The following is a 22,056-nucleotide window of genomic DNA, read 5'->3' as shown; positions in this document are numbered from 1 at the left end:
CTCGGCAATGGCTGCAATAGCCTTCAGTGCCGGATCAAATTCCTCAGCTTCACAGATCATTCCATCTATTGGGCCATTTGTGAGAGTAGGCAGGGGAATGTTCATCATATTATGAACCTTTTCGTCCCGGTGAACGATTCTTTCAGCTTCAATCAAGTCCTCAACTGCTATTTTGAGGGTCCAATGACCAACAGTCCTTTGTAACGTGCCCCACTGCCCCAGAGTGGCATTCACATCTAGTATCAGCTCGATGCGGGGAGGGGGGACTCGGTGTTTGGCCGATTTGGGGCCACTGGCTGCAGCAGACTTCGCCTAACTAGCTTTTGGAACAAGCCTGAGTATGATTCACCAATAGAGGTGAACTGATTCCTTTTGAAAGACTCTCTTGGGTAAGGATTGTACTGATGAACATTTGATTGGGGGACTATATGGAGCTTGGTAAGGATGGGCATTTCTGGGAGGTGGAGCTCAGTTTTGTGTATAATGTTGTGGCCGCGTGCAAGGCTGCTCATCATTGCATACCAACAAAACCAATCACCTGAACAGAACGTGGCTAATTTACTCACACACACACAACCTTGTTAGTTTTGAAGCATTTAACATATAGGAAATTGCACAATGGGATGCAATGCACTTAAACAGTTAAACGTTTTTACCATTTGTTTGAACGGGTTGCATGTTTCATCCCGACCCTAAACTAGCCCTCTTCACTATGTACCTCTTTTCTTTTATTCTTGCCTCTCTTTAATCACTCTTGATCTTGTTTTTGCCGCTCTTTTATTTTTTGCACTCTTTTTTTTTCTTTTTCCTTTTTTTTCTATTTTCTTTTTCACTCAACTTTCTTTTTCCTTTTCTTTCAGTTTTTTTTTCAATTTATTTTATAGCTATGATCGAATCCGATGGAGATTGCCTACGTATCATGACCCCGCATGAATCAGATCTTGCGTAGTTTGGGCCAAATGAAAGGTAAAAGTAATGAAACATTTTTTTCTTCATAATAAAAATTGGGTTTCAACACTCACAAAATGCAACCGAACGGTTATTTTTTGCAAACGTGGCCCCTTCCAAATTTCACATGAATTTTGAGGCCGGGGAGGATCATTTTTACAAACTTGTCCGTTCTTTTACGAAAATAACCTTTCGACAACTGAAAGATACTCTAAGGCTACTTCGGCAAGAACGGTTTAAGATGCGACCGAAGCTGGCTCGGCTTATTATGACAAAATTCAAACGGTATTCACCCGACCGCTGATTCTTTGTTTTTTTTTTTTGGTTTTTTTTTTCAAATTACAGTAAAAACCTGGTGTTGCAAACACGGCCATTCAGCGCCTCGGGGCGAAGGTTTTTAAGGCTGTGTGGGTCAACTGGACAAAAAATACTAAACAAGACCCAAAGGTGGCTGTTTATGCAAAGTCAGCCTTCCGGCATCCCTTTCGGGAACATTCGGCTATTTATGATAAACATCATCACCTGACTTATTTATGACTCTTTTTATCGTTTTCCAAATTAGAAAACTCAATATTGCCAACACGGCCTTTCAACGCCTCGGTGACGAAGATTCTAAGGCTGTGTGGGTCAACTGGACCAAACCTTAAAAAATGACCCAAAGGTGGCTGTTTATGCAAAGTCAGCCTTCCGGCGTCCCTTTCGGGAACATTCGGCTATTTATGACAAAACAACATCACCTGACTTATTTATGATTCTTTTTATCGTTTTTTTCAAATTAGAAAACTCAATATTGCCAACACGGCCTTTCAACGCCTCGGTGACGAAGATTTTAAGGCTGTGTGGGTCAACTGGACCAAACCTTAAAAAATGACCTAAAGGTGGCTGTTTATGCAAAGTCAGCCTTCCGGCGTCCCTTTCGGGAACATTCGGCTATTTATGACAAAACAGCATCACCTGACTTATTTATGACTCTTTTTATCGTTTTTTTCAAATTAGAAAACTCAATATTGCCAACACGGCCTTTCAACGCCTCGGTGACGAAGATTTTAAGGCTGTGTGGGTCAACTGGACCAAACCTTAAAAAATGACCCAAAGGTGGCTGTTTATGCAAAGTCAGCCTTCCGGCGTCCCTTTCGGAAACATTCGGCTATTTATGACAAAACAGCATCACCTGACTTATTTATGACAGATTTAAAATTTGACATATATTTTTGGCTATTTTTAGCAAAAGGGAAGGTTGGACACCACCCAACTTATTTATGGCAAAATTTAAAATTTGACACGTTTTATTTATTTATTGATTTTTGGCTATTTTAGCGAAAGGTGGGGTTGAACCCGATGAGGGTTGCCTACGTATCTCACATCCGGTGAGAATCAAACCCGCGTAGTTCGGGCATCGAAAATGGAGTAACTAGACTAACCCTTTTTTTTTGGAATTTTTGAAAGAAATGCTTTAAAAGAAGAAAGAAAATTTTGTTTATTTTGATTTTTGTTTTATTTTTTTAAAGAAAGACTTCTAAAAATTTATTTGCTTTTGACTTGAACTTTGGAAATGTTTTTTTTCTTTATTATTTTTTAAACAAAAAGAAAATGTGTTTGGTTGATTTCTTTTGTTTGTTTTACCTTTTCTACGGAAGAAAGAATGTATATGATGTTGCCTCTTAAATTTTGAAAGAGGGAAAATGATGTGGAATTCTGAGTTTTATTTATTTACAAAAGCACTTCTAAAGAAAAATCCTAATATTTTGGAATTCAATTTTTCAAATATTTTTTTTTTTGGACATTTTACAAAAAAGAGACTAAAAAGCAAAGAGTATTTATTTTGGATTTTTGTTGCTGCTTTTTAATTCTTATTTCATTTTTTCATATGAAAGACTTCAGAAAGAAGGAGACTATTTATTTATTTTTTATTTTTTTTTTATTTGAGTTTAAAGAAAACTTCTATATTATTTTTTATTTCTTTTTTTTTTTTTGTATTTTCTAAAGAAGCATTTATAAAGAAAGAACTAAAGAAAATATATTTTTTTTGGATTTTTAAAAATTGGGGCCGGAACCGATGAGGTTTGCCTACGTATCTCACATCCGGTGAGAATCAGACCCGCGTAGTTCGGTCAAATTAACCGAATTAATTTAGAACAAAATTCTTTCCTTTTATTTTTCAACAAACAACTTCCCAAAAATAAATGACTATTTTTCTATCTTTTTGTTTTTCTTTTTCTTAGTAAATAAAACATTTTACCCTTTTATTATCGCAAAATTTCGGCAGAGTTTTGACAGTAATTGGGCATTGCTATTTTTCAAAGTAGAAAATTAGCCTTATACACTGTTATTTTTTTATTATTATTATTATTATTGTTTATATTTTCAAATACTCCAAAGTCAGGCAGCATGCATGTCCGAGACAAATAAATGCACGGAAACAAATAGGATGCAACAGGATGGTCTTTTCATTTCAGGTTGCTAGTCCTAGACGGACCCAACCCCTGTGTTGAGTCCCCTAAGTCAAATGCAACATGATGCAAATAAGCGTTCCTACTAGGGATCCGGCATGAAGTTAAGTTATTCTAGGTTTGTAACCTGGGTATTTGTTCTAGACTGTGTACCCGAGCGGACAACTCGAGTCGAGGAGGGGGCTACGTACCGGGGACCCGCGAGATCGTCCGGCTTTGTAACTTGTCCGACCTCTTTCTTATTTCAGGTATTGACACTAACAGAATAAGGAGTCTCGACCAGCGAGCTTCTCCCCGGAGGTAAGAAGAGAAGGGTTTCGACACAGTTTATATACAGTTCAGATAATATCAAAGCGGTAAAAGACAACATTTAGCACGTTATGCAAAACACATGTAATAAAGATCAGATAATAAAGCCAAATATAAAAATTATTCTAAGCTCGAATTCTTGAACCCTGAACCAGTGGTTCTGGGTTTGCATCCCCAGCAGAGTCGCCAGAGCTGCCACACCTCCTTTTTGTGCGCCCCGCCCCGGAGGGTTAAAATGCGCGAGGGAGTTTTTCCAATTTAAGTGACAATATTCGAAATGGGATTATTTATTTAATTCAGAGTCGCCACTTGGGAAAGGTTTGGCTTTTGGTGTCCCAAGTCACCGATTTATCTTGAATCTCAAATCGAGGAAATTTTTGACTTTTCCAAATGAAGTCTGCGAACCAGAAATTCTAAGTAAGGAATTCTGTTGACCCGAGGGAAGGTGTTAGGCACCCTCGAATCCCGTGGTACTAGCACGGTCGCTTAAATTGTTATAATGGCTAAATATCTGATTTAAATACATGTTATGACTTACGTGCTCTTATTAAGTTTAAACCGCTTTTATTATTATCATTTATTTTTATAGAATTGCAACGTCGTGGAAATGCATCTCGAACCACGTCACAATCAATGCACCCGTGGTCGTCGACACATTTTGACTCCGTTGAGATTTGGATTTGGGTCACATCAATGTGCACCCGAGTTTAAGAATGTAACTTAATTAAGTCGCGCCTAAAGAAGCCTAGCGCGTTATTATTTTTGTAGAAGGCCATGAAATTCACTAAACGGCCTATCCTGAATTCTAAATATTTGTTATGGTTATTTGTTGAGGGCCCCGCAATTTCGCATTTTTTATTTGGCGAGGCTCGTCTCTATTTTAGAAAGGGTATCCTAAAGTGGCTACATTTCTAATGCATTTGTCTCTAAAACTAGAAGAAAAGGTACATGCTAATTTAATTATATGCTTTGGCCTAACCCGGATTCTTATCAATTTCTGATTAATTATTTACAAAGTGAAGAGGCGTCATACCTTGTGAAACATGCGAGATTGACCAAATGCTATACTTGTATCCAAACATTTCTTGAATTGAACTTAACTAGACTTATTTTAGGCTAGATTAAGGGAATTGAACACTAGGCATTATTGCTAATGGGGATTCGAACGTGCTCCTATATACTGCCTAGCGGGTCCTGATAAAAGAACTAAAGTAAAACAGAACATCATTGTGTAAGGTGGAAATATTCTATCCTATGCATGTCATTATAGTTAAACAGGAATCCGGTCGAAAATTCTATGTCAATTATCCATGCATTCTACATATTGTACCATTACATCTCGTACTAACAAACAACTATAAACTAAGATGCAAGAGGCTAAAACTTGGTTAAATATTAACTAACTAATCTTTCGCTACTGAATTACGCACTAATCAATTTATACAAAAGAAGTCAATATACCATGAGCATTACAAACAGACATTTAAATTTCTTCAAACTCCTTTCATTTCATGCTTTCGAACTGTTACAGTTGACACCAAAATGGGACTCGAAATGTGTACCTGAATACTGAAATGCAAAGAAGAAGTGAATCAAAAAGGTCAGCAGCAGCAGGAAGCAGAATAGCAGCAGCAGCAACAGCAGGTAACCAATAGAAACAAAATCCCAGTGCAAGATGCAGTTTGGAGCCAATGAAAAATGGCAGAGTGTAGCAAGTTCCCAGTAATATGAATCAGAATTTAGGCAAAACAGATCTAGGAATGCACTGATGCTACACACAACTAAAAATCTCAAACAGGACTCAGAAGAAATCAATATGGAACAGGGAAATCCAGGCCAGTGAGAATCAAGACAAAGATGAAAAATGCAGTTCCTCTTTCCTGTGTTATGCCTCTCTCTATCTATTTCTGTCTGTGTGTGTATATACTATCCTTTCCCTCTTCTCAGATCTCCTAATGTCTCTCTAATATCAGGTGTCCTCTCCCCTTCAAACTGATGGAAGTCTGCCTTTTATAAGCCTAAAATCAAACCTTTAACAGCCTGTTTAAACCATCATAACACCCCTCCCATGTGCTCTCCTACTTTTAGATTCCACTTAACTAATTAAGTATAAGCAAACCCCATGATATTCCATTGGCAGGCTTTTGAGTAATGTTTATTATTTCTGAAACTTAAAGCAGAATATGGGCAGCAGAATGTAATCTGACAGCATGTGCTGTCAAATTATTTTAAACTTAACAAAAGCCTTTATGCAGGACACAGGTTGTGCACAATGCACATGAGGTGCACAAGTGCACATGTTGTGCACAAGTGCACATGCCCTCCAATTCAGAACTGTAACTAAACAAAACATTCCTTTTACATTTCTGATTCAAATTAACAACTATAAGTAAACAAACTCAGTTCCTAATTGATTCAAGCAAATGCTTAGCATAAGTAAGTTGATTTGTTATTGTTCGGACAACTGAAACTAATTGACGACATATGTCGACTCGACTATACTAGTTATAACACATACAATCGAAACCAAAATCAGATATTTAACAGTATCGAACACATGATTCGAATTGTACTGACTAACCAAAATTGTACTCAAGGAATCAGTTGGTCAGTTCAAATTTGAAATTCAGCTAATTGCACAACACATACATACATACACATTATTAGAACAAGTAGAAGAAGGACTCAATCAAACACAGAGGTTCAGGCAAGGTGGACATGACACAGTTGATAAAATTCAAAACATAAATTTCACAAAACATGAACAGCCTCCTTAAACAACACCTGGACTAAAAATAAAGAAAAAGAAAACAAAAACTCACCTTAAATCCCGAAAAATCAAAGGCCTTAGCTTGGATTCGAACAGACCTTTCTTAAGGCTGAACGGACTTTAATCGAAGTGTTTCTCAGATGAGAAACACTTCGATTAAGGTCCATTAGACCTTAATCTCTGTGGCTTAAATAGGTACGGAACAGGCACGAGGTTTAAACCTAATCTCTTGGTTTAAACAGGCACGGGACAGACACGGGGTTAACCCTAATCTCTTGGTTTAAAACAGGCACGGAACAGGAACGAGGACAGGCACGGAACAGGCACGGAACAGGCAAGGGACAGACACGAGGACCCTAGGGTTCAAAACATCAGATCTGGGATTTGTGTTTTCCTGGTCAGATTCGGACCAAACCAAGCATGGTTTGGTCACGAGGGGGGTCCGGGGACTATCTGGTATGAAACTGGGGTTAATCGGTGTAAGTTAGGTTCCGACTCGAATCTTCAAATGAAGATTCGAGGAGGTGGGAGGGGATTCGAGCTAAGTAGTTAACAGATCCATGTTCAGGGTGGCAAGGGGGTTCAATGGTGTTAAGGATGGGGTCACCGGCGTCCATGCCGCCGGATTTCTGGTGAAGGGAGACGGGGGCGGCTCTAGGGTTTGGAGGTAAAGGGGATGAGGACGAAGGCGGGGTCTTGGATAGGGGGGCAGGGTATGGTAGGAGGCTTATATATGGAATGGGTGGGTTGATCTCAGCCGTTGGATCAATCGAGATCAACGGCTTGGATCTAAAGGCTTAGGAGAAACGGTGTCGTTTTATCTAAACGGGGTTTGGGTTGGTCCGGGTGGAAATGGGTCGGGTTCATCATGGGTTATGGGGAAGTGACCTTGAACGTAGGATGAGGAATGGATTAACGGCTATGATTAAAAGGCCTCATACGGCGTCATTTAAGTAAAGGATTGGCCAAATCTAGGTCGTTCCTTTGAATCCATCAACGGCTCACAGAGATGGTGCTTGTACGACGTCGTTTAGGCGTCTTGCAGAGGGCCTGTTGGGACTGGGTCGTTTGGGCTGTTCATTTGGGCCTCCTGATTTTAAAAATGGGAATTGGCCCAAGCTCTTTTAAAAGGAGTTTTAACCTCTTTTCTTTATTTCTAATTTTCCTAAACACACAAACTAATTAAATAAAACTAAATACCATTAATTAATACTTAACGTATTTATTACAAGCATATAAAAATGTTAGAAGTAGGTAAAATTAAACAAGGCAACAAATCAGGACAAAAAATGCGTATTTTGTGATTCTCCATTTAACAAACGGATTACGGTTTAAATTACGCATGACACATATATTTTTGTATTTTGTTTTAATAAAAAATAAAAATGGGCAAAAATCATAAATAATTAACAAAGTGCCATGTAAAATCCAAAGTTGTACAGCGGGACCATTTGTTATTATTTTTATTTCTTTTGGAGCGATTGTCGCGTAAAACAAAATTCACGTGCTCACAGCTGCCCCTCTTTGTTCGGAAACACGAAGGGTTTTCGTGCAAAGATAAAGTGAGCGGATATGAGCGATTTTTGCCTATGGACTACTCCGTGTGAAGCATGTTTTTTTTTTGAAAGATTTGACCGAATCTTTGCTTCAAAGATTTCCTACATATCCTGGGCTAAACAGGAATCAGGTCAATGTAGTTCGGGAAGCTTCGGTAGCTGAGACTACCATGGGATTGCAATGCTTGTTGTTACTGCTGTTGCTGTTGTCAATGCTGCGTCACTGACCGCCTTATTACAACCAAAGGAAAATTGGAACTGAACTAACTATTTATATGCATGTCAACTGTGAGTTACAAGATTCCTATCTATGATTCTTTTGCGACTTGATCTTGGGTCTTAGCTGATTGTGCTTGGAGACTTTGATCCGAATCTTGATGCTTGCGAGTTGCGGCGACTTGTTCAATCTTTGGGATACTGAGTGAAACGCGACTGGTAGAGTTCAGGACCTTAGTCAAATGTTGGAGCCGATCCGCCTTCCATTTACTCCGATATCTCGGGACATCTTTTTTTTGTCTTTTTCTTCTTTGATTCTGAGTTGAGACTCATCTCGTGGGTCATTTCGATCCGTGTGGCTCGAGGTTAGACCTGCGGGAGAAAACAAACAAACGAACGAAATTTTCTGCCCCAGTTTCACTAGGAAAATTTCGTTAATTATTCGCCGGGAAGTTCATAAAATTGATGAAGGAAGATAAAAATGATCAGTTCAGGGTTGGAGTTTTAATACCGACTAGCTGGGGGGAAGTTCAATTTTAGAGTTGAAACTCTAATACTGACCAACTGGGGAAGAGTTCAGTTTAGGGTTTAAAACTCTAATGCTGACTGAATGGAAAGGTTCAGCTTAGGGTTTTAAAACCCTAATGCTGATGAAAGGAAAAGAGTTCAGTTTAGGGTTTTAAAACCCTAATGCTGACTAAAGGAAAAGAGTTCAGTTTAGGGTTTTAAAACCCTAATGCTGACTAAAGGAAAGAGTTCAGTTCAGGGTTTAAAACCCTGATGCTGACTAAATGGAAAAGAGTTCAGTTTAGGGTTTAAAACCCTAGTGCTGACTAAATGGAAAAGAGTTCAGTTTAGGGTTTAAAACCTTAATGCTGATTAAATGGAAAAGCTCAGTTTAGGGTTTAAAACCCTAATGCTAGCTGAAAGGAAAAATTCAGTTTAGGGTTTAAAACCCTAACGTTGACTGCATGGAAAAACTCAGTTTAGGGTTTAAAACCCTAATGCTGGCTGAATGGAAATATTCAGTTTAGGGTTTAAAACCCTAATGTTGACTGCATGGAAAAGCTTAGTTTAGGGTTTAAAACCCTAATGCTGGCTGAAAGGAAAAAAGTTCAGTTTAGGGTTTAAAACCCTAATGCTGACTGAAAGGAAAATTCAGTTTAGGGTTTAAAACCCTAATGCTGATTGCATGGAAAAGCTCAGTTTAGGGTTTAAAACCCTAATGCTGGCTGAAAGGAAAAAAGTTCAGTTTAGGATTTAAAACCCTAATGCTGACTGGGATGAAAATTCAGTTTAGGGTTTAAAACCCTAATGCTGACTGCATGGCAAAGCTCAGTTTAGGGTTTAAAACCCTAATGCTGGCTGAAAGGAAAAAAGTTCAGTTTAGGGTTTAAAACCCTAATGCTGACTGCATGGAAAAGCTCAGTTTAAGGTTTAAAACCCTAATGCTGGCTGAATGGAAAAAAATTCAGTTTAGGGTTTAAAACCCTAATGCTGACTGCATGGAAAAGCTCAGTTTAGGGTTTAAAACCCTAATGCTGGCTGAATGGAAAGAAGTTCAGTTTAGGGTTTAAAACCCTAATGCTGACTAAAGGAAAAATTCAGTTTAGGGTTTAAAACCCTAATGCTGATTGCATGGAAAAGCTCAGTTTAAGGTTTAAAACCCTAATGCTGGCTGAATGGAAAAAAAGTTCAGTTTAGGGTTTAAAACCCTAATGCTGACTGCATGGAAAAACTCAGTTTAAGGTTTAAAACCCTAATGCTGGCTGAATGGAAAAAAGTTCAGTTTAGGGTTTAAAACCCTAATGCTGATTAAAGGAAAAATTAATTTTAGGGTTTAAAACCCTAATGCTGGCTGAATGGAAAAAAGTTCAGTTTAGGGTTTAAAACCCAAATGCTGACTGCATGGAAAAGCTCAGTTTAAGGTTTAAAACCCTAATGCTGGCTGAATGGAAAAAAGTTCAGTTTAGGGTTTAAAACCCTAATGCTGATTAAAGGAAAAATTCAGTTTAGGGTTTAAAACCCTAATGCTGATTGCATGGAAAAGCTCAGTTTAATGTTTAAAACCTTAATGCTGGCTGAATGGAAAAAAGTTCAGTTTAGGGTTTAAAACCCTAATGCTGACTAAAGGAAAAATTCAGTTTAGGGTTTAAAACCCTAATGCTGATTGCATGGAAAAGCTCAGTTTAGAGTTTAAAACCCTAATGCTGGCTGAGTGGAAAAAAGTTCAGTTTAGGGTTTAAAACCCTAATGCTGACTAAAGGAAAATTCAGTTTAGGGTTTAAAACCCTAATATTGATTGCATGGAAAAGCTCAGTTTAAGGTTTAAAACCCTAATGCTGGCTGAATGGAAAAAAGTTCAGTTTAGGGTTTAAAACCCTAATGCTGACTAAAGGAAAAATTCAGTTTAGGGTTTAAAACCCTAATGCTGACTGGCTGGGGACGAAATTCGAGAACAACAACTGACCTCCTTTTTTTTTTGAATTTTCTTGTTTTAGTAGAAGATAAAAGGGAGTTTCGTGGAAACTTACCTTTCGAGTGAATTCCTTATTGCCAAAATATTTCTTGTACCCATGTACCTTCTTCTTTGGGCGACACCTGCTTCTTGCCCGGTTGTCTTGGACTAAACCTGTTTCAACTTTTCAGACAAAGAACAATTGTTAGTTCGGAAATGACGGTCGGTTCGGTGACCTTGATTGTTCCCAGTTGCTTTGTTGCATCTTTATTTCTGTTGTGAAGTCCCACCATTGATTTGATTCGAATGGCGAAACCCTTTAGACTGCTCAGGCTTGTATTTCCAGATTCTACGATGATTTTCCTCGTAAGGCATCTTTTTTTTTTGTGTCCCGTTTTGCTTGGAGATTCTCGACGGGGATTTTATTGGAGGTAATCTGTGGGGATTTGTACAAAAGGAAGCTCTGTGCGGGAATATTTACAAGGTGGATTTTGTACAACGGGGCATGCTGGGGATTTGTTTCAAAGCGGGCTTTCTAGGATTTGTTGGGGTAAGCTTGTTGGGGAATTTTTACAAAGGGACTCGCTGGGGATGTGTTGGGGAAATTCCAACAGGGATTTTTTTTTTTTTTATATTGGGGAGACTCTGTGGGGGATTGTACAAGGGGAGACTCTGTGGGGATTTGTACAGAACGGACTTGCTGGGGATTTGTTGGGGCAAGCTTGCTGGAGAATTGTTACAAGGGGAGGCTTTGTGGGGATTTCCTTCGTGGAGGCGATTAACCATGTGAAATCCAAACCTTTCAACTTCAATTGCCTTTATAGGCTGCCACGACCAGTCGAGGTCGTCTTGATGCCCCCTGCTGAGGCTGGGTGCCCTTTGCACATTAGCGTGTATCCAACGAAAGCCCTGTAAATCAGTCTTGCCATCATTTCTTTGTCTTGGTTTTGGAAAAGTGTTAGACCAAAAAGGGATTCAAAGAGAAACAAATAATTGAATGGAGAGAGTTTAAAACTAGAAGTGTCCCTTTCGGGGAAAGGAGAGAAGGACTTATCCGGAGTACATGCGGACTTCAATGAACATGACATGCCTTTTGGACTGGATGCCTGATCTGTGTAAACCGTCTGACTCCCAAAAATTTATCACAACTTTGTTTCGAATACCGAGAAACCTTGCTAGGACTCTATTGATGACGGTGGTTGTGAGGATCTCATTTTCGATCATGGGCGCCCTTTGCGGGTTTTCACGAGCTGGCATTTTCATTTCATTTCTTACCATCTCCTTATAGTGCCTGTGTGGGTGTTCACTAACAAGACTTCTCATTTGATTTTCTCTGTTTACCGTCGTCTTACGGTGCCCGTGTGGGTTTTCACCAATAAGACTCTCTCATTTTATTCTTCTCATTTTGTTGTATCAGGTCCAAATAACTCCATCCTCCCATTTTGAACCGCTTTGCCGATTGATCAGAAGGACTTGAACAAGGTTTGGGGTAAAAGGAATTGGGGTTGAACTACAACTTTGGAACCTTTTGGGCGGGATCATTGCCGAACCATTATAACTTCTACCCCAGTTTCACTTTTGGGGGACTTCTTGGATTTTTGTTTTGGTGTGAATGAACCCCAAGGAGAGGTTGCCTACGTATCCTTTCGGAATCAAGTCAAACGTAGTTCAGGCAACTTTTGTTTTTGGATTTTTTTTCTGATTTGCTTTTTTGTATATATATTTTCTTATTTTTCCAATTCTTTCTTCTTCTTTTTTCATTTTTCTTTTTCATTTCAATTTTTTTTTCATTTTATTTTCAATAATATTTTTAGGTTCCAAAGAGGGTAATCAAAGAAGAGTAACCAGCTCAAATGGGTTTTGCAAAGGGTTGATAGTGTTTTGGGTAGAGAGAATGAAAGCCTTCGTCATCTCAACCGGAAAAGATTTTATTATATAAAGGATCCAACATAGTACCTTTTGACTGCATTTGCATTGACAGTTATTCCAAGGACATTTCCTTCGATGTGTCCCAAGTACAACGCACTCTTTCTGGCAGTACTCTTGTTGTAATGTATGGACCTTTCCAATTTTGGGAATCAATTTTCCTTCAGTTGTTCCAACTCTTTGTCTTGTTTCCTTAAGCTATTCTTCATTGCGACCCAATTCTTGATTCATTATTTCGAGGTCTGACAAAGTTTTAAGATCCGGGCATGAAGTCCGCAAGCATGTCATATTTTGAAATCTGCATTTAACAGAACTAAAACAGAATGAGAAAATTGACAAGATTTAAGAAAAGAGACATTCCGGAAAAATGAAATATCAATTTCATTTGATTTTCTTTTTGATTTTTTTTTTGATTTTTTTTTTGATTTTTTTTTTGATGATTTTTTTTTGTTTTTATTTTTTGAAGATAGAAGGGTTTACATTGGAAAGTAAGACAATAAAGTAAAACATCTGGATCACACCCTGAGACAATCCAGATGCAGAAAGGATAGCAAGACTGGCTACCGAGACTCCCGTCTGATGGGGAACGGCTTTTCTTTTTTGGCTTTTCTTCTGTCTCGGCAATGGCTGCAATAGCCTTCAGTGCCGGATCAAATTCCTCAGCTTCACAGATCATTCCATCTATTGGGCCATTTGTGAGAGTAGGCAGGGGAATGTTCATCATATTATGAACCTTTTCGTCCCGGTGAACGATTCTTTCAGCTTCAATCAAGTCCTCAACTGCTATTTTGAGGGTCCAATGACCAACAGTCCTTTGTAACGTGCCCCACTGCCCCAGAGTGGCATTCACATCTAGTATCAGCTCGATGCGGGGAGGGGGACTCGGTGTTTGGCCGATTTGGGGCCACTGGCTGCAGCAGACTTCGCCTGACTAGCTTTTGGAACAAGCCTGAGTATGATTCACCAATAGAGGTGAACTGATTCCTTTTGAAAGACTCTCTTGGGTGAGGATTGTACTGATGAACATTTGATTGGGGGACTATATGGAGCTTGGTAAGGATGGGCGTTTCTGGGAGGTGGAGCTCAGTTTTGTGTATAATGTTGTGGCCGCGTGCAAGGCTGCTCATCACTGCATACCAACAAAACCAATCACCTGAACAGAACGTGGCTAATTTACTCACACACACAACCTTGTTAGTTTTGAAGCATTTAACATATAGGAAATTGCACAATGGGATGCAATGCACTTAAACAGTTAAACGTTTTTACCATTTGTTTGAACGGGTTGCATGTTTCATCCCGACCCTAAACTAGCCCTCTTCACTATGTACCTCTTTTCTTTTATTCTTGCCTCTCTTTAATCACTCTTGATCTTGTTTTTGCCGCTCTTTTATTTTTTGCACTCTTTTTTTTTCTTTTTCCTTTTTTTTCTATTTTCTTTTTCACTCAACTTTCTTTTTCCTTTTCTTTCAGTTTTTTTTTTCAATTTATTTATAGCTATGATCGAATCCGATGGAGATTGCCTACGTATCATGACCCCGCATGAATCAGATGTTGCGTAGTTCGGGCCGAATGAAAGGTAAAAGCAATGAAACATTTTTTTCTTCATAATAAAAATTGGGTTTCAACACTCACAAAATGCAACCGAACGGTTATTTTTTGCAAACGTGGCCCCTTCCAAATTTCACATGAATTTTGAGGCCGGGGAGGATCATTTTTACAAACTTGTCCGTTCTTTTACGAAAATAGCCTTTCGACAACTGAAAGATACTCTAAGGCTACTTCGGCAAGAACGGTTTAAGACGCGACCGAAGCTGGCTCGGCTTATTATGACAAAATTCAAACGGTATTCACCCGACCGCTGACTCTTTGTTTTTTTTTTGGTTTTTTTTTTCAAATTACAGTAAAAACCTGGTGTTGCAAACACGGCCCTTCAGCGCCTCGGGGCGAAGGTTTTTAAGGCTGTGTGGGTCAACTGGACAAAAAATACTAAACAAGACCCAAAGGTGGCTATTTATGCAAAGTCAGCCTTCCGGCATCCCTTTCGGGAACATTCGGCTATTTATGATAAACAGCATCACCTGACTTATTTATTACTCTTTTTATCGTTTTCCAAATTAGAAAACTCAATATTGCCAACACGGCCTTTCAACGCCTCGGTGACGAAGATTTTAAGGCTGTGTGGGTCAACTGGACCAAACCTTAAAAAATGACCCAAAGGTGGTTGTTTATGCAAAGTCAGCCTTCCGGCGTCCCTTTCGGGAACATTCGGCTATTTATGACAAAACAACATCACCTGACTTATTTATGATTCTTTTTATCGTTTTTTTTTTCAAATTAGAAAACTCAATATTGCCAACACGGCCTTTCAACGCCTCGGTGACGAAGATTTTAAGGTTGTGTGGGTCAACTGGACCAAACCTTAAAAAATGACCTAAAGGTGGCTGTTTATGCAAAGTCAGCCTTCCGACGTCCCTTTCGGGAACATTCGGCTATTTATGACAAAACAGCATCACCTGACTTATTTATGACTCTTTTTATCGTTTTTTTCAAATTAGAAAACTCAATATTGCCAACACGGCCTTTCAACGCCTCGGTGACGAAGATTTTAAGGCTGTGTGGGTCAACTGGACCAAACCTTAAAAAATGACCCAAAGGTGGCTGTTTATGCAAAGTCAGCCTTCCGGCGTCCCTTTCGGAAACATTCGGCTATTTATGACAAAACAGCATCACCTGACTTATTTATGACAAATTTAAAATTTGACATATATTTTTGGCTATTTTTAGCAAAAGGGAAGGTTGGACACCACCCAACTTATTTATGGCAAAATTTAAAATTTGACACGTTTTATTTATTTATTAATTTTTGGCTATTTTAGCGAAAGGTGGGGTTGAACCCGATCCAGTGAGAATCAAACCCGCGTAGTTCGGGCATCGAAAATGGAGTAACTAGACTAACCCTTTTTTTGGAATTTTTGAAAGAAATGCTTTAAAAGAAGAAAGAAAATTTTGTTTATTTTGATTTTTGTTTTATTTTTTTAAAGAAAGACTTCTAAAAATTTATTTGCTTTTGACTTGAACTTTGGAAATGTTTTTTTTTCTTTATTATTTTTTAAACAAAAAGAAAATGTGTTTGGTTGATTTTTTTTTGTTTGTTTTACCTTTTCTACGGAAGAAAGAATGTATATGATGTTGCCTCTTAAATTTTGAAAGAGGGAAAATGATGTGGAATTCTGAGTTTTATTTATTTACAAAAGCACTTCTAAAGAAAAATCCTAATATTTTGGAATTCAATTTTTCAAATATTTTTTTTTTTGGACATTTTACAAAAAAGAGACTAAAAAGCAAAGAGTATTTTTTTTGGATTTTTGTTGATGCTTTTTAATTCTTATTTCATTTTTTCATATGAAAGACTTCAGAAAGAAGGAGACTATTTATTTATTTTTTATTTTTTTTATTTGAGTTTAAAGAAAACTTCTATATTATTTTTTATTTCTTTTTTTTTTGTATTTTCTAAAGAAGCATTTATAAAGAAAGAACTAAAGAAAAATATATTTTTTGGATTTTTAAAAATTGGGGCCGGAACCGATGAGGTTTGCCTACGTATCTCACATCCGGTGAGAATCAGACCCGCGTAGTTCGGTCAAATTAACCGAATTAATTTAGAACAAAATTCTTTCCTTTTATTTTTCAACAAACAACTTCCCAAAAATAAAAGACTATTTTTCTATCTTTTTGTTTTTCTTTTTCTTAGTAAATAAAACATTTTCCCCTTTTATTATCGCAAAATTTCGGCAGAGTTTTGACAGTAATTGGGCATTGCTATTTTTCAAAGTAGAAAATTAGCCTTATACACTGTTATTTTTTTATTATTATTTTTTTTTGTATATATTTTCAAATACTCCAAAGTCAGGCAGCATGCATGTCCGAGACAAATAAATGCATGGAAACAAATAGGATGCAACAGGATGGTCTTTTCATTTCAGGTTGCTAGTCCTAGACGGACCCAACCCCTGTGTTGAGTCCCCTAAGTCAAATGCAACATGATGCAAATAAGCGTTCCTACTAGGGATCCGGCATGAAGTCAAGTTATTCTAGGTTCGTAACCTGGGTATTTGTTCTAGACTGTGTACCCGAGCGGACAACTCGAGTCGAGGAGGGGGCTACGTACCGGGGACCCGCGAGATCGTCCGGCTTTGTAACTTGTCCGACCTCTTTCTTATTTCAGGTATTGACACTAACAGAATAGGGAGTCTCGACCAGCGAGCTTCTCCCCGGAGGTAAGAAGAGAAGGGTTTCGGCACAGTTTATATACAGTTCAGATAATATCAAAGTGGTAAAAGACAACATTTAGCACGTTATGCAAAACACATGTAATAAAGATCAGATAATAAAGCCAAATATAAAAATTATTGAACCAGTGGTTCTGGGTTTGCATCCCCAGCAGAGTCGCCAGAGCTGTCACACCTCCTTTTTGCGCGCCCCGCCCCGGAGGGTTAAAATGCGCGAGGGAGTTTTTCCAATTTAAGCGACAATATTCGAAATGGGATTATTTATTTAATTCAGAGTCGCCACTTGGGAAAGGTTTGGTTTTTGGTGCCCCAAGTCACCGATTTATCTTGAATCCCAAATCGAGGAAATTTTCGACTTTTCCAAATGAAGTCTGCGAACCAGAAATTCTAAGTAAGGAATTCTGTTGACCCGAGGGAAGGTGTTAGGCACCCTCGAATCCCGTGGTTCTAGCACGGTCGCTTAAATTGTTATAATGGCTAAATATCTGATTTAAATACATGTTATGACTTACGTGCTCTTATTAAGTTTAAACCGCTTTTATTATTATCATTTATTTTTATAGAATTGCAACGTCGTGGAAATGCATCTCGAACCACATCACAATCAATGCACCCGTGGTCGTCGACACATTTTGACTCCGTTGAGATTTGGATTTGGGTCACATCAATGTGCACCCGAGTTTAAGAATGTAACTTAATTAAGCCGCGCCTAAAGAAGCCTAGCGCGTTATTATTTTTGTAGAAGGCCATGAAATTCACTAAACGGCCTATCCTGAATTCTAAATATTTGTTATGGTTATTTGTTGAGGGCCCCGCAATTTCGCATTTTTTATTTGGCGAGGCTCGTCTCTATTTTAGAAAGGGTATCCTAAAGTGGCTACATTTCTAATGCATTTGTCTCTAAAACTAGAAGAAAAGGTACATGCTAATTTAATTATATGCTTTGGCCTAACCCGGATTCTTATCAATTTCTGATTAATTATTTACAAAGTGAAGAGGCGTCATACCTTGTGAAACATGCGAGATTGACCAAATGCTATACTTGTATCCAAACATTTCTTGAATTGAACTTAACTAGACTTATTTTAGGCTAGATTAAGGGAATTGAACACTAGGCATTATTGCTAATGGGGATTCGAACGTGCTCCTATATACTGCCTAGCGGGTCCTGATAAAAGAACTAAAGTAAAACAGAACATCATTGTGTAAGGTGGAAATATTCTATCCTATGCATGTCATTATAGTTAAACAGGAATCCGGTCGAAAATTCTATGTCAATTATCCATGCATTCTACATATTGTACCATTACATCTCGTACTAACAAACAACTATAAACTAAGATGCAAGAGGCTAAAACTTGGTTAAATATTAACTAACTAATCTTTCGCTACTGAATTACGCACTAATCAATTTATACAAAAGAAGTCAATATACCATGAGCATTACAAACAGACATTTAAATTTCTTCAAACTCCTTTCATTTCATGCTTTCGAATTGTTACAGTTGACACCAAAATGGGACTCGAAATGTGTACCTGAATACTGAAATGCAAAGAAGAAGTGAAGCAGAAAGGTCAGCAGCAGCAGGAAGCAGAATAGCAGCAGCAGCAACAGCAGGTAACCAATAGAAACAAAATCCCAGTGCAAGATGCAGTTTGGAGCCAATGAAAAATGGCAGAGTGTAGCAAGTTCCTAGTAATATGAATCAGAATTTAGGCAAAACAGATCTAGGAATGCACTGATGCTACACACAACTAAAAATCTCAAACAGGACTCAGAAGAAATCAATATGGAACAGGGAAATCCAGGCCAGTGAGAATCAAGACAAAGATGAAAAATGCAGTTCCTCTTTCCTGTGTTATGCCTCTCTCTATCTATTTCTGTCTGTGTGTGTATATACTATCCTTTCCCTCTTCTCAGATCTCCTAATGTCTCTCTAATATCAGGTGTCCTCTCCCCTTCAAACTGATGGAAGTCTGCCTTTTATAAGCCTAAAATCAAACCTTTAACAGCCTGTTTAGACCATCACAACACCCCTCCCATGTGCTCTCCTACTTTTAGATTCCACTTAACTAATTAAGTATAAGCAAACCCCATGATATTCCCTTGGCAGGCTTTTGAGTAATGTTTATTATTTCTGAAACTTAAAGCAGAATATGGGCAGCAGAATGTAATCTGACAGCATGTGCTGTCAAATTATTTTAAACTTAACAAAAGCCTTTATGCAGGACACAGGTTGTGCACAATGCACATGAGGTGCACAAGTGCACATGTTGTGCACAAGTGCACATGCCCTCCAATTCAGAACTGTAACTAAACAAAACATTCCTTTTACATTTCTGATTCAAATTAACAACTATAAGTAAACAAACTCAGTTCCTAATTGATTCAAGCAAATGCTTAGCATAAGTAAGTTGATTTGTTATTGTTCGGACAACTGAAACTAATTGACGACATATGTCGACTCGACTATACTAGTTATAACACATACAATTGAAACCAAAATCAGACATTTAACAGTATCGAACACATGATTCGAATTGTACTGACTAACCAAAATTGTACTCAAGGAATCAGTTGGTCAGTTCAAATTTGAAATTCAGCTAATTGCACAACACATACATACATACACATTATTAGAACAAGTAGAAGAAGGACTCAATCAAACACAGAGGTTCAGGCAAGGTGGACAGGACACAGTTGATAAAATTCAAAACATAAATTTCACAAAACATGAACAGCCTCCTTAAACAACACCTGGACTAAAAATAAAGAAAAAGAAAACAAAAACTCACCTTAAATCCCGAAAAATCAAAGGCCTTAGCTTGGATTCGAACAGACCTTTCTTAAGGCTGAACGGACTTTAATCGAAGTGTTTCTCAGATGAGAAACACTTCGATTAAGGTCCATTAGACCTTAATCTCTGTGGCTTAAACAGGTACGGAACAGGCACGAGGTTTAAACCTAATCTCTTGGTTTAAACAAGCACGGGATAGACACGAGGTTAACCTTAATCTCTTGGTTTAAAACAGGCACGGAACAGGCACGAGGACAGGCACGGAACAGGCACGGAACAGGCAAGGGACAGACACGAGGACCCTAGGGTTCAAAACATCAGATCTGGGATTTGTGTTTCCCTGGTCAGATTCGGACCAAACCAAGCATGGTTTGGTCACGAGGGGGGTCCGGGGACTATCTGGTATGAAACTGGGGTTAATCGGTGTAAGTTAGGTTCCGACTCGAATCTTCAAATGAAGATTCGAGGAGGTGAGAGGGGATTCGAGCTAAGTAGTTAACAGATCCATGTTCAGGGTGGCAAGGGGGTTCTATGGTGTTAAGGATGGGGTCACCGGCGTCCATGCCGCCGGGGTTTCCGGTGAAGGGAGATGGGGCGGCTCTAGGGTTTGGAGGGGAAGGGGATGAGGACGAAGGCGGGGTCTTGGATAGGGGGCAGGGTATGGTAGGAGGCTTATATATGGAATGGGTGGGTTGATCTCAGCCGTTGGATCAATCGAGATCAACGGCTTGGATCTGAAGGCTTAGGAGAAACGGTGTCGTTTCATCTAAACGGGGTTTGGGTTGGTCCGGGTGGAAATGGGTCGGGTTCATCATGGGTTATGGGGAAGTGACCTTGACTGTAGGATGAGGAATGGATAAACGGCTATGATTAAAAGGCCTCATACGGCGTCGTTTAAGTAAAGGATTGGCCAGATCTGGGCCGTTCCTTTGAATCCATCAACGGCTCACAGAGATGGTGCCTGTACGACGTCGTTTAGGCGTCTTGCAGAGGGCCTGTTGGGACTGGGTCGTTTGGGCTGTTCATTTGGGCCTCCTGATTTTAAAAATGGGAATTGGCCCAAGCTCTTTTAAAACGAGTTTTAACCTCTTTTCTTTATTTCTAATTTTCCTAAACACACAAACTAATTAAATAAAACTAAACACCATTAATTAATACTTAACGTATTTATTACACGCATATAAAAATGTTAGAAGTAGGTAAAATTAAACAAGGCAACAAATCAGGACAAAAAATGCGTATTTTGTGATTCTCCATTTATCAAACGGATTACGGTTTAAATTACGCATGACACATACATTTTTGTATTTTGTTTTAATAAAAAATAAAAATGGGCAAAAATCATAAATAATTAACAAAGTGCCATGTAAAATCCAAAGTTGTACAGCGGGACCATTTGTTATTATTTTTATTTCTTTTGGAGCGATTGTCGCGTAAAACAAAAATCACGTGCTCACAATAAGAATAAAAAAATATCCAAAAAACTCATGTTTTTATTTAAGAAATCGTGATCATACTTCTAAGAGAAAGGAACTGAATTTTGCCTCATAAGAGAATATGGATTAAATTTCAACTTTAAAAAAGAAAACTTTCTTTATTTACATTTGCAAATCCCAATATGATCTCAATTTTTAAGTTATAAGTTAGTTAGAGTAAGGAATAAAACATTTATCAATCTAATCTTACTAACTATTTCAAACTATCTCACTGTGGGCGGGCAAATGAATAGGAAAATAATAAAATCCTAATCTTGTAAAAACTAAAGAATCAGTGCAAAAAAAAAACAAATAGAAAAGACTAAAAATCTAAACAATTGATTCTTTAAAGTATAAAACTAAAAATCTTAACTGAAGAATTAAGATGAGAAATTCAAAAAAGTTTAAAACTTACTCTAAGGATTAAGGTTTAAAGATGAAAAGTAACTGCCGAGAGAGTTGAGAAATGAAACCATAAGGTGACTTTATATACTTAGTGAGTAAAATAATAATTTTGTTAAAATTTATTGGGCTATCGGTTAAACCATTAATAAAATTGGGTAAACCGAGACCCGAATCGATAACCCAATAGTCAAATAACATTAAACCGTTATCGAACCATTTACCCAATAACCGATATCGATAACCCAATAGCATTTTATCGGTTCGGGCTATCGGTTATACCCGATATATGCCCAGCCCTAGTCGACCGAACACCCTTCTTCGAAAAACTATTCTGCGTATATAGAAATTTATATTGTGTATATAGGTCAAACATATTTTATATATATATATATTAAATTTTGAACATACTTCGCGAAGTTTCTGGTTTTGCTATTGTTTATGACAAAGCCCTCA

This window comes from Nicotiana tabacum, chromosome 11 (genome assembly GCF_000715075.1).
Source record: "Nicotiana tabacum cultivar K326 chromosome 11, ASM71507v2, whole genome shotgun sequence".
Taxonomy (NCBI): domain Eukaryota; kingdom Viridiplantae; phylum Streptophyta; class Magnoliopsida; order Solanales; family Solanaceae; genus Nicotiana; species Nicotiana tabacum.
The sequence above is the reverse complement of the archived record's forward strand: the minus strand, read 5'-3'. Positions refer to the sequence as shown.